This window comes from Ambystoma mexicanum, chromosome 5q (genome assembly GCF_040938575.1).
Source record: "Ambystoma mexicanum isolate Mex_15411 chromosome 5q, UKY_AmexF1_1, whole genome shotgun sequence".
Lineage (NCBI taxonomy): Eukaryota > Metazoa > Chordata > Amphibia > Caudata > Ambystomatidae > Ambystoma > Ambystoma mexicanum.
The window spans coordinates 351,971,870-351,985,480 of NC_090933.1; the positions used below are offsets into that span (position 1 = coordinate 351,971,870).

Sequence of the window (13,611 nt, forward strand, 5' to 3'; positions counted from 1 at the left end):
TCCCATGTTCCTAGCATACTATCCTGAACTGTGCCTGGGCTAGAGGTCAACTTACTAAAACCAGGGCTTGTAGTGGGGTTCTCAGTAGAGGGTCCCACAGGCTTAGAAGGGTCCTTCAAGGTAGCCTTTCTAGCCAATTTGGTTAAGTTCTGCTTCTCCATACTGGGAGGCCTGGGGGTATGTGACACTACTCCTAGAGTTCTTAGGTCATTCCCTAACAGGACCTTCCCAGGTACCTCAGTCTGAACACTGACAGGGATCCTCACTGTCATGTTGTTACACTGAATGAGGGCTGGTAGAATAGGAACCATTTGGACAGGGCCTCCAGACATCTTAGTGGGACCTTTGGGTGCTTTGGCCACATCCTCAGGTTGAAAGAAGCTTTCATCCACTACTGTTCTGCTGGCCCCAGTGTCTCTCCTGGCAGGAGTATCCTGGCCATTGACAAGAACACTGTCCACATAATACACCTTAGAGTTAACAGGTAGGGAGTTATACACAACCCTATTCTGGGGACTAACCAGACCCATAGGCTCTAAGTTTACAGTTGCTTGAAGACCCAAGGGTTCTTCAGCAAAGAGTTCAAAGTGGGCACTAGCCATCTGTACTTCATCCTCAGGAGTGAAGGCTAAGGAGACTGTGCTGATCCCTGCAGGTTTACCCTTGCACTTGGGATCTCCTTTGATATGGTCAGTACCCTGACAGACATAGCATTGTCCAAATGCTCTCTGGAAGGGTGGCTTGTTCTGACCTCCTTCTGGCTTGTGGCCAGAAGGTACAGTAGCCTGAATAGGTTTCCCATGTGGCTTACCCTGGTTATTTTGTGGTTTGGGGCCCTCTTTGGGATAGGAATTATTAGAATTCGCTTTGGAGTCTGTTTTTGGCTGTTTCTCCCCATCCTTCTTCTGAGTTACCCCAGAATCCTTGTGAGTGGCCCTGTTGGCAACCCACAAGTCAGCAGCCCTAGCCAGTTTCCGGGAATCCAATTCCCTGGAATCAGCCAAGTGTTGTCTGAGCTCAGGAGAGCAGGCATCATAAATAGTCTCCAACATAAACAAATTCTTCATACCTTCATAAGTGTTCACCTTGTAACCCTTAATCCATCCCTCTAAGTTTTTCAAACATTCATTCACCCAGGTAGCCCAAGGGGTACCATCATGCTTTTTGAGGCTCCTAAACCTCTTAAGATACTGGGAAGGGGTTTTCCCAAACCTAGCTATCAAAGCTAGTTTCACACATTCATAGTCCTTCCTATCCTCCTCCCCCATCTCCATTACCACATCAGTTGCAACAGGGGGAAGCCTAGAGAACAACCAGGTGAGCAAGTCATGTCCTGTGATGTTCTGGAGCCCATGATTATATTCAAACAGAGACAACCAATCCAACACATCCAATTTAGGCTCATACATACCAACCAATTCTTTAGGCATCCGGGGTCTTTTAGGACTGGAACTTCTAGAGGAGCCAGAGAGAGAAGCATTCTCAACAGATAATTTCTTCATTTCTAAGTCATACTTGAGCTCCATTTCCCTTAGCCTTAGTTCTTTGTCAGTTTGAGCATTAAGTTTCTTATACTCCAATTCTAGCTTCATTTTCTGCAGTTCAAAGTACTGAGGACTAAATGTGGGACCTGGTAAAGGTCCAGTAGGTACAGCAGGTAGAGCAGGTAGAGGCCTAGGGGGGACAGTTACAACAGCCTCACCCTCCTCTTCTGACTCTTCCTCAGAATCATCAACATTTTGCTCCATGTTAACTTCAATACTGTCATCTACAGTTGCTGGAGTGGTAGGTTCCTCTGAACCATCACCCAGACTTTGGTTAGCCAACAATCTTTCAATCAGCTCCATTTTCTTGCCCTTAGTCAGGAGATCCTTATGTTTACAGAGCACTCTTAAACAATCAGCAGTTTTGGCTGCAAGGGACTCTTGACTATAGCTTTCTATAACTGACATGTTAGAGGATTACTTTTTACAGTGCTAAGATTTGTGGTTAGTTGCACTAAGGTAGCTAAAGCACAATAAAATGTATACTCAATACAAATCCCACCGCTGCCACCAGTGTTAGGCAGAAACCTGTGCAGTTCCCTTGGGGAACACTGCAAAAGATTTAAGACTACAGGTATAGCAGTAAACCCACTTGGTAGCAGTCCGCACCACCCAGATTTACCTGGTAGCTGTGGCTGAGCAGTCAGACTTCCCTCAAGAAGAGTTAGGCAGTATGCAAAGTATACACAATATGTACCCAGACACAATAGTACAAGCAAACACTGACCAGAGCTTGGTTTCAAAAGTATATAGTTATTTATTTATAAAACACACATAAGTTGAAATCACTCTAGCAAAATATAGTAAAAACACTTCAAACACAGTTATAATGAAAGCAGTTCCAACCCTTACTCCTATCTAGACAACTCTAAGTTAACACCACATAATTAAAACAGAGGTGAGCGCTTAACGTTAGATGACACTCTAGTAGGTTCAAGAAAGGGGTAAAAAGAAACAGGAATGGGTTAAACACACCACTCTAAGGTCCAGAACACTTGCAATAGACTCAAAGAAGCACAAAGTCCCAGGTGAGCAAAAGTCACTAGGCAGGGCCCACTCTTAGAGTAGCCGGAGCGAAAATGTGCCCAAGATCACACTGTTGTTAAGGATTCAAAGTCTTGCAAAGAGTTAGAAAGAGTTTAGAGTGGCTTAAAAAGTTTAGACAGGGTGTCCCAGGCACTCCCAGGTTCGAAAGCCGGGGGCTAAATCTACCCCGTACAGTCGGTAGCAAGGGAAGCCAGGCGGAACACGGTACCTTAAGCGGAAAGGATCCTCCAGCGGTGGCAGTTGTTCCAGGCAGTGGCAGCAAGGCTCGACGTCGGTCAAGGGAGAAGAAGTTCTCGCAGAAGAGCAGAAGAAGAAGGTCGTTGCACTGCCCGGGAAGAAACCAGCCGCGGAGTCCTCCGGTCAAAGGGTTGTACCGACTTTCGTGGTTGGGGTAAAAGTGGTGGGGTTCCGATTGCCGGGGTGCTTGGCACTGGCAAGGCGGCCACGAGATACCTCGAGAAGCGAAAAGAAGGCGAAAACTGGTTGTCCCCACCAGTCAAGGGAAGGAGCCACTCCGTTAAGAGTTCTCCTCGGTCGTCGGGAAAAGTGGTGAGACGGTTCAGCAGGGCTCCACCGGGTGGTGTCGTCGAAGCAGGTCGGCTCAGCTCTTCCCTCGTCGGATTCTTGGTCCTGTGGCGACTTCTGAAGTTCCAGTCCCCAAAGCCCTGCTTTTATGCAGCAAACCCCCATTCACCCAGCCTAGCTGTCACTCAAACATGCTAAGTGGTGAGCCGACCGGCTCACCACTTGGGCCAATCAGGACGGAGTGCGACTTGAGTTACCAAGGTAACTCAGTCCAGGGTGCCTAAATCCCCCTCCACCCCTCCTAAGTACCCCAGACAGAGTGGCACCACTTTGGAGGGCTTCTGTGGGGAAGCCCGCCAAAAGTGGGACAAAGGGCTCCACTTTGGGTCAGAGTTACAGAGGCGAACACCAACGCCATTTTAGCATCAAGTTTTGGCAAAAAGTCCCAACCGGAGTTATAAAAATAAATATATAAACCGGCGGTATGTTTAAGGCTACCGTAAATAAATAATTAAATGTGTTAGCCTAAAACAATGGGAAATCCCATAGGAAAATATTCGCGGTCGAATATAAAACGTAGTTTCCACTGCCACCAGCCAAAACTCGATCAGGGGGGACGGAGACGTGCCCCCTCGACTAACAGACCCTGGGGCAATCGAATTGCCCCAGCCAGTACGTCCACAATATGATGGTTTGTACTGGTTCTGTTCAGGATCCAAGACTAGCAAAGTCTTTTGGTGACTTTACATGCCCTGGGAGACAGTAGTCAGTCCCAGGGTATGGAGTCTATGTTGGGGAGTCCCTAGGACACCCCTGGGTCACGGCACAGAGGGTGCTGTGTAACCCACATCACAAAAATACATGAGGCCCTATGGGGTAAAAGACCCCATAGCCCATTCAACACAAGGTTTAACCAAGAAAACACACTTCAACATGTCCAAGAGTGAGGGTAAAAGAGTCTCACTCTTGGCAGGAGAAAAAAAAAGAAACCCCAGAAATCCAGCAAAGCTGCTGGGGGACTCACTAGGTAGGGAAATTCAGCCTAAACAGAGAATTCTCCCTAACACAGGTAAACCCCCTGATGGGACTACTCAATTTCTTTTCAGTGTCTTGAAGGTTACAACCCAGCCCTGATATGTGGACGGCCTTACTTAAAGCTGGTTGTCATCACCTCACCCAACAGATATAAGTAGGGGACAGGGGAAAACTGATGTAGACAATGTTGCCAGTGAGGAAAATTGTTAAAAATCTCTAAGGCCTATAACAAATCGCATTAATTTGTACCTCCTAGGACAGAATATTCAAATTAATACAATTTTACACATTCATCAAAGCCAAAGAAAATAAGTTTCCAAGGGCAGCCAAAGGCTTCCAACAATTGAGACATTTAAGTAATTTAGTTTAGTTATACATTTCAGGGAAAATATTTACAAAGTCACCAAGATTAGCTACAATGTTTAAAATGGTCTCATTTAAGAAATGCAGAGCATGACTTTAAAAATGAACTACAAATCAAAGCTAAGTACAAACAAATTATAATACTTGGAGCTCACTGAACCCATTGTGTATCTATGGAAAATGTCCAGGGGCCCAGAATCAATTTTAGAGAGTTCCAGAGCAGGTTCAAAGTTCCATAGGAAGTAATTGGAGGAAATTCAGTGGCCCATCCGGTTTAGTGGATGTTAAGTCGATTCCACTCTGCAGGTGCATATTCCACGGCAAACAACCCTATGGAAGACCAAAAGAGACCCCAAAGATGCATTCCAGAGGTCGATGAACAGACCAGAAGCCCCAGAGAAAGCAGCAGCAGGACACTAATAGAAGCCTATGGGAAATGTGGTAGAGACTCTCCTTCAAAGAATCTCAACCCTGTTCTAGAGACTAGATGGACCCCTGAGAGTGAATATCACGAATATATCAATAGGATCCAAAAGTAGGTGCCCACGTCGTCCGTTTTGGCGAAATCTGGTCCAGCAGCAGGAAAATAATTGTTATGTACAAGGCTTCCTTCCTTAAATGTGGTTTCCAGGGTTTGGTCTCTAGGGGCTTGCATCCTGAGTTTGTGAAAATCCTGATGACCAAGGAAAGAAACAAAGCGTCTTCCTACAACTTCGACCTTCAACCTTGAAGTGGAAAAGTTGGCATGAAGGATGTGGGGATTGTAAAGACTGCTCCTGACAGCTTGATGGACAAAAGGTGACCCGCGACCCACAGCCAAGCAGATGATCCAGGCACGAAACAGTGGGATGCAGCAGTGGCAGTGAATGGCCTCAGATGGTTCCAGCGAGGTGGGCTTCTTGATCCAGTTGATTGAGAGGGGACAGTAGGAGTCTTCAGGAAGCCCAGACTCAACTTTGAGGTGAAAAACTCAAACCAGGATATATTCAAGCCATTGCACTCAGCAGGTTCTGCCAAGTGAGGGCTTTATAAATGAGAAACCTCCTTCGCCTGCCACCTCCATGTTCGAAAAAGCAAAGAAGAAAGGGAGAAGCAGAGGCTGGCCAAAGCCTAAATACCACTACACAAACTTGCGCCGGCCAAAGGCTGGTCCGCCAGTGACTTAATGGAGCTGGGAGCAAAGAGTTGATGACCAATCATTCTGGTTGGTCTCTGGAATTTCCACATAGCCAAAGCCATCCCATAGTAAGTCTGAGGGAACCCTGGGACCTATACTGGCCTAAGCCACTTAGGACCTATATGGAAGATGCCATTGTGGGCTCACAAAGACTCCCTGTGGTATGAACGGCAATTTTATGGTCAACTCGTGGTCACCGTGAACAAAAGAAGTCCTAAAACACAATGGCAAGATTTTTTTAAAAACGTTGATACCGCAGTGACTTCTAAAAAGATACATTGGGCTACCAACCAGTGCCGTAAAATGGCTTGCAGCCCTGGTGAAGACAATGCTTCCACTTGCCTACTCTCTAAAACAAGTGTAGCTTGATACCATTATGGAACAAAAATGGGGTGCTTGAGGGGCACCCCCAGAACTAGGGGCCTTATTGGTGCCCCAGGACCAAATACCTTAAGTGAAGGGAAAGAGGTTACAATTGCAGGAAAACTCTGGGAAAGTCCCTCTGACCACAAAACAGAGGTCGGATCCACAAAAAGAGATCACCAAAATGTTGAGGTTCCCTGAAAGTGCCCCTAGAATGCTCAAAAATATAAATTCTGTATGAACAGTCACAAGAATGTCACTCTTCCAAGTGACAAAACCTATGTCTACCGAGGCAGTAGGCTTAAAGGATTTAGAAGACGCAAACAGTGTAACAACATTGACATCCCAGACAGGAAGAGGAGCCTGCGTAGGAGTGTATCGTCTGAGCAATCCATTCAAGTGCCTTTTGACCACTGGGTTGTAAAAGCAAGAAATCACCCACATTGAGATATGCCCCAGTGGCCAAAAGTTAGGTCTGACAGTCAAGGGAGAGACTAGACTCTGCCATATGCGACATGAAGGAAGGGACCTGATCAAGAGGCTAGAATAGGATTAGGACCCTTTGCAGAGTAAGGATGAAATTGTATCAACTTGCTTGGAAAACTGAGTGGATGATTTCCTTGCCACATTTAAGACCTCAATATTTCCCTACAACTAGCTCAGTCCAGCAAATGTCAAGTCCTCAAGGACCAGGCTGCTAAAGCAATTGAGAGGTGATCTGTCTTCTGCAACAGCAATGCTGTGTAGGGTAGGAGCTAATCTTAAGAGTCTGAAAATCAAATCCTCTTCAGCCAGTGAGGTGCATTTCGCAGGAGATGACCACCATGATTTTGGGGATTGGACAAAGGAATGTTATGCGCTGTAATTACTGCTGTACCCGCCCATGGTCCCCTTTCCTCCATGCACCCCTCCCACAATCAGAGTGGGCGCATGGGAGACCCCACATGTGTGTCAGTGGAGGGGTGCGCACTTACAGGCTTGTGCCCTGCTGCTTGAAAATGTAATGCTGCTGCACAACATGCCACCGGGGGCAGAGGCTTTGCTCCAGGAAAACCCCTCTTCTTACTGGAAAGGAGGAGGGAAGGCCTACATCCACAAGTTGTTGACCTAGACTACCAGGCCCAGCGCAGGATGGTGACCACTGCAGAAGAAAGGCCTTTGTAGAGGCTGGACAGCCCACAGGATTGTCCTGGGGAACTTCTGACTGCTTCTGGCAGTGGTTTTCTTGTGCAGAGTCCGAACTGGTTAGTCCCACCAGTCCAAGTGTCAAAGCACTGACAAGGGTCGTCAAGTATCGCAAGAAGCAAGGGAGTGTACACAGGGACTTTGCCTTGGCAATACTTATCATCCCCAGCCATGGTTTTCAGTGCAACTCTTATTTATTTGTATTTATATACAAGAGTAACAATGCTCTTTTGATTTAAAAAAAAAAAACATACACTAAATAGGAAATCAGATTTGACGAGAAGCAGTGAGCTTCTTACATTGGGGTGAGTTTGAGGGACATTCTGGCCATGTTAGGGAGGGGAGTAAATGGAACAGTCACAGGGGGCAACACAAGTGGACATACATAAAGGACAACCAACATTAGACATTTTTAAGTACAGGTAGGCGTGTTAGAGGCGAGAGAAAAATATTAGCTTGCAGGCAGATGAGAGATGGGTTAAGAGGGTAACTCAGATGTGTGGGGTAGGCTTTTAGTTTGGTTTTGAACAAATCCATGTGTACTGTTTCTCGGAAGTCCGGGGGGAAGAGAATTCCATGCAAGTGGAACAATAAGAGAGGGAGCGGAAGCGAGAGGAAGAACAGGGAAGCCAAGGAGCCACCGGGGTAGTCGAGGCAGAGCAAAAATTGTGAGAAGGCTTAAAGAGTTGGATATAGGAGGATAGCTACAGTGGTGCCTTACCGTGGATAGATTTGTGAACCAGAAGAAGGCATTTTAATCTGACCCTGTTTTGCATTATCAGCCATCCAGCCTGGTGACAGTATGAGGAAGTAGTAGGTGAGAAGTGAGGGAGTTCAAAGAGTCCTGGTAGCAAAGTTAATGATCTTGTCGAGAGGACAGAAAGCATAGTTGGAGAGACCAAAGAGAATACTCGCACAGTAGTTCAGAGAAGACGAGAATGGCTAAGAGATGCATGGTGGTGTTGAAAGGAAGGCGGTGTCTGATTTGCCTAATATTTAGGAGGCTGAGTCAGGCCATTGTTCCAGTATTGGAGATGAAAGTAGAACAGGAGTGAAAAGGGTCATAGATGACGCTGAGGTTTCTAGCTGAAGAAGAGCAGGCGAGAGTGTCAGGTGGGAACTTGATAGGCAGAGGAAGAGATGAGAGAGAGCTTTTGGCAGGGAAGAAGTGTTTTGGCAGAGTTTAACATCAGAGAGTTCGAAGCCTTCCAATATTTAATGGCAGAGAGACAGTTGGACGTTGATCGAGAGATCAGTAGGGAGTTCAGGAAAAGAGAAGAAGATTTGGATTTTGTCCGCTAAGAGTTGGTACAAGAACCCAAAGGAGATTATTGCTCCAAGAGCTGAAGTGTAGAATGTAAAGAGTAGCAGACCCAAGACAGAGCCTTGTGGAACACCAACAGTTCGTGGAGCGAGTTGAGGTGTTGCTCCAGGAGACAGAGAATTGGTGAGGTCCAAGGTCGGATTCAACCCAGGCAATGGCTTAGTCGCAAATCCCACGAAGAAAGATTATTGAGGAGATGGGAGGGATTGACAGTGTCAAAGACAGCAGACTGGTGAAAAAGATTTTGGATAGAGGATAGTGAGTGCTTAGCAGAGACAATGAAGTTGGACACATTCAATTAGAGCAGTTTCTGTGGAGTGAGAGGAGCGGAAACCTGCTTGTAGGGGGGTCTCAAAGGTTGTGGATGTCTAAGAAATTAAGACGGTTGAACACAACCCTTTCAAGCACTTTTGAGTAGTACGGATGGAGGGACACAGGGCGAAAGTAAGTTGGTAGGATTGGGACAGCCCCTTGCTTTTTTGGGAGGTGGCTGTTTTGCAAACTGAGGGAAAGCGAGTCGAATGACAGGTTGAAGAGTACAGCGAGATGAGATTCCAGTTTAGGGGCAATAGGCTTGACTAGCTGAGAACCAAGTGGGTCTGATTGGGCACAAGAGGGGTTAGCCTTCCTTCAATAGATAGCACTTCATCAGTATTAGTGTGACTAAAGTGGGAGATGGACGCAGAGGATGATGGTAGAGTAGGCGGGAGTGTAAAATGTAGAGGGAGTGTGGGGAAGGTCAGGAGAGAGGTCTCTAATTTTAGTAATTTCTGCAGCGACGTATTCAGCTAGTTCATTAGGTGCAAGTGGAGTTGATAGTCATAGACTTAGGAGGAGTGAGTTTAGGGTGTCTTGTAGCCACCGAGGATGGTTGGGTTGAGAGTCAGTGAGTGTTAGGTAGAATTCCCTTTTAGCTCCATCAAAAGTGGACTTGAGAGAGTTCATGGCAGAGAGGTAGAGTTGCAGGTCCTCATGTGAGTGGGTACGTCTCCATTTGTGTAGCAGCTGATGCATCCCTGTGCAGAGAGAGCATATGAATGGGGTGACCCATGGTTGAGAATGCTGAGAGTTAGGGGTGAAAGTAAGCAGTGGGAAGTGGGAGGAGAATGAGTCATATAGTAGAAATTGAACACTGGAGAAAGCAGTTTTGGTAGAAGAGGTATCGGATGTGAAGGAGGAGAGAGAACTGTAGGTCAGAGAGAAAGGGGTGAATGGCAGATGTTTACATTTCCTTTTAGTAATATGTGAAATAAGTGGTGAGGAAAGCTCAGTGTAGAAAGGAAATGGTGGTGGCAACAATTGAGTGATCAGATATAGATGTGCGATACTAGTATTCGTGGCTGAGGCGAAGATGAATAAGAGATTCAGAGTTACGATCTCTGTGGGTGGCTGGGTAGGTATGTTATGGATACAGGGGAGAGCGTGGTCACTATGAAAAGACTGAAGTTCAGATTTCTGAGAAGTGGTTGGAGAGGGAAGGTTAAGGTCACCTAAGAGAATGAGGTGATGTTTAGTGGAAAGAGAATCAAGGAGTTCCCCATGGTCCTCAAAGAATGGTCCAGAGAGACCAGGAGGCCGATAGATGGGGATGATGCGAACTGAGTGAGGCAGATCAATAGCAGTGATGGTGAATTCAAAAGTTAGGAGAGGACGTGGTATTGGAGAGTTTTGAGGCATTGAGACGGGAAGAGAGGAGGTGTTCCATGCCTCCACCTCTGCCAGTCAGTTGAGGAGAGTGAACGCATGATAGTTTGGAGTCGTGTAGGGCTGCCAGAGTGGCAGTGTCAGATGGAGAAATACAGGTTTCAGTGATAGCAAGAAGGTCTAGGGGAGGAGAGCTAGAGAGTGAAAGTAGTCCATGATAAAGTAAGTTTTGTTGCATACAGACTGAGCATTCCAGAGTGCAATGTTCAGTTGATGAGGTAAGAGAAGTTGAGTCTGGATTAAAGCGCTATATAAAACAATAAATACAAATACAAGAGAGGTGAGATGGATAGGTGTTGGGGTAGTATGGTTAGCTCGTCTGCTTTGTATGTTCGAAGGAGGTGGAAGAGAAATGGAGTAGTGAGAGATTAGAGTTGTGCGCTTTATAATAGGGATAGGAAAGGAGGACGTTGTTGTGGGATTGGAGGAAGCATAGGGAGAGGTGAGTAGGAGGTGCAGCAGGAGTGAATGCATTATAGGTTAGTAGCACACTGTGGAGAGACAGCACAGTAATTAGAAAGCTTTGGGTACTCACAGGTGCAACAGGGAGATAAAAGCAAATATTTTTGCTGAGAGGCAAAGAGGCTGGTCTTCACCCTTCACTGGGACACCACTAGTAAGCTCAGAAGGAATGACACGCTCTCATCACCTGATCGGCTAGTCTATAAGTAGTTGGTCTCTCTGATATTGTCCCTGCTGTTGCTTGGATGAGGCGATTTTTTTTTGTTGATTTTTATCTGATTGGTGTTGCCAGAGGAGCCTCTTGTGACTTTCAACTGGAGATGGGTTTGGTCTAAAATGTCCACAGGAATGGATGTCAAAGATCCAAGATGGCCACAGGAAGTGATGTCATGGATCCAAGGTGGCCGCTGGAAGTGATGTCAAGGATCAGAGATGGCCACCGGAAGTTATGTCACGGATTCAAGATGGCCGCTGGAAGTGATGTCTGTAACTAATCCAAGATGGCTGCTGGCAGTGAAGTTCCAGACAGAACGTGAAGGCAAAAATCTGAAGGAATGATGCATGCTCTTGGCACCTGAATGCCTAGTCCATCAGTGGTTGGTCTCTGCTGTTGCTGGGATGAGGCGATTTCTTCCTGATTGGTTTTGCCAGAGGAGCTTCTTGTTGCTTTCTTTGGTTTGGCCCAAAATGGCTGCAGTGGTTAATCTGAAAAACTGCTGCTGCGGTCCTCTTATACTAAATTCATCCTGGGTGCTGCCCCATCCCACCAATGGCAATGATCTGCGCCATCCAAACAGCTAAGGGCTGTCCAAACCGGCAAACCATACATCTACCCAGAAACAGCCCTCTCATGCTGGAATATGGATTTAAACAAGAGCGTCCCATGCCCCATATCTGTCCAAGTCTCATGCACACTCACTTTTCTTGGGAATCTAAGCTGGATCCCGCACAAGTGCAGGTCTTCTCTGGCATTTCCTGACAAGATGGCCAAAGGACAGGGCGACAACCAGAGGGCATGGTCATTTTAAGTATCTTACTCAAAATAGCATTGTGCAGTAACATATAAATGTGCACACGCATGCATCACAGTACACATTTGAACTTTTTCCACTGCCTCCAACCTGTGCTAGGCACCTCAAAAAGGTAATTAAAAAAAAAAGTAATTGGAGTAAAATAAAAAGGGATAAATGTAACCTTGCTGGCACCTCACTGGATGGTGATATGTGCGATTATTAAAGTACAGAAATCTTGCATAGGGCACAGTGATGAATCCTGCAGAGTCATCACTGCACCCCAGCCTAAGATCTCCTCCCATGTGGCCAGGAGAAGGCTGCTGCTGCCTGATCCTAACCCTGGGGTGGTATCATGAGGAAGGCTTACATGGGAGGCGATGGCTGTCAGGGGGAAGTGATGACTCCTTTGGAAGAGACACAGTTTTCATATTCTTGTGAGGCTTGGTCCAAACTACCTAATGGCATGCTGTCATTGCACAAGTCTCTCCCATGAAACTACCCAAAGAACATGCTATGAAAAATAATCTAAACAGAATATGGTTTGTACCATGGGAGTGCAGGAATTAAATGACATCCTCTAATTGTCAGGATTCTGTCATGGGTAGAAGTCCTAAGCCCAATGTTAAATCACAAACCCTTTACATAACATCCCCTAACTCTGACAACTCTCAGTTCACAAAGCAATATGAACTCATTAAATGTCAGAGGACCAAAACCACTATGCACTTCAGGATTCATAATGCTTGTGGTACTGGGATGGGTAAGAGGTGCTCTGAGTTAGAAAGGATCAGAGGCGCTATTGAACAGAACGTGTGGTCTAGTTGTTGTAGAGCAAGGCACCTGAGCAGTACATTTAAACCCAAGAATAAGCTACGGATGGATAGAGACGTGGAAGGAGTAGTAGAGGCAGAAGCAGAAAGAAAAGCACTAGCTGAAGCAGACGTGTAGAGCAGGTGTACAGTATTGCAGAGTGCAGGAAGCAGTGGGGTGGACGGCAACAGGAAGAGAAGCCCAGCCATATGGGAGACTTGCTCCCAACCCGACGTGTGTTGTTTCGGAATGCGGGAGACTGCAGAGGCCCAACGAAGCAGGCAGAGCTCTGGGGAAGAGCCGTGCACACCACGCAGGAGCTGGCAACGCAGAAGGCTTGCTGCAGCAGCAAAAAGTGAAGCATGGGTGCCAAAGGACACCAGTGAGTTGGCCTGAAGATAAAGGTGACCCGGGGCGCTCCTAGCAGGACATTTTTGGCAGTACCCAATAATTTTGAATACCGAACACAATAAAGTAAAGCAGCGACAAAGGCACAATACCCCTTTTATGGGATACCAACTTGGTGAAACCTTTAAAACCACATTGACAAGAGTGCAGGGACTATAAAAAGAGACAGCCATTGTCCAACCCTCCTCACATAGGATACTGGTGTGGAGAGCCAGCCTTGGAACAAATTATGCCATAAAGACTAATTGTAGCTGTAGGAGGTTTCTTCCTGGCAGGCGAGTAAACCAGGAAAGAAGATGTTTTGAGTAAATGTGGATGTGGCAAAAAGGTGTGGTGGAAAAAACTTATTAACTCATCATTTTGACAAACTGTTGCATTACCAAAGGTCATTGCTATACTATCTTGACAAAAGTATTCCATTGAAAGAATAAGTGTGATATGCTAGTAATTGCTTTACATCCTGAGGAAAACAATTGCCTTGGTTTATGAACTTGTGTTTTGTGAGAGAGGCATTTGCTTTACTAAATAGAATACTGTGGAAGACAACAATTGCTTTGCTTTTTGAATAAGTGTTTGTGAAAGAGACATTTACTTTACAAATTGGAAGGACGCAGTGGAGGGAAAATACATTTTGTCTTGAAATGAACAGAA

At 46.1% G+C, this 13,611-nt stretch overlaps 1 protein-coding gene across 2 annotated transcripts in view; it reads left to right on the top strand.

Annotated features, from left to right (window-relative positions):
* Positions 1 to 13,611, top strand: part of CEP76 (centrosomal protein 76) — a 616,847-nt gene that overhangs the window by 568,350 nt on the left and 34,886 nt on the right. The window lies entirely within an intron of this gene.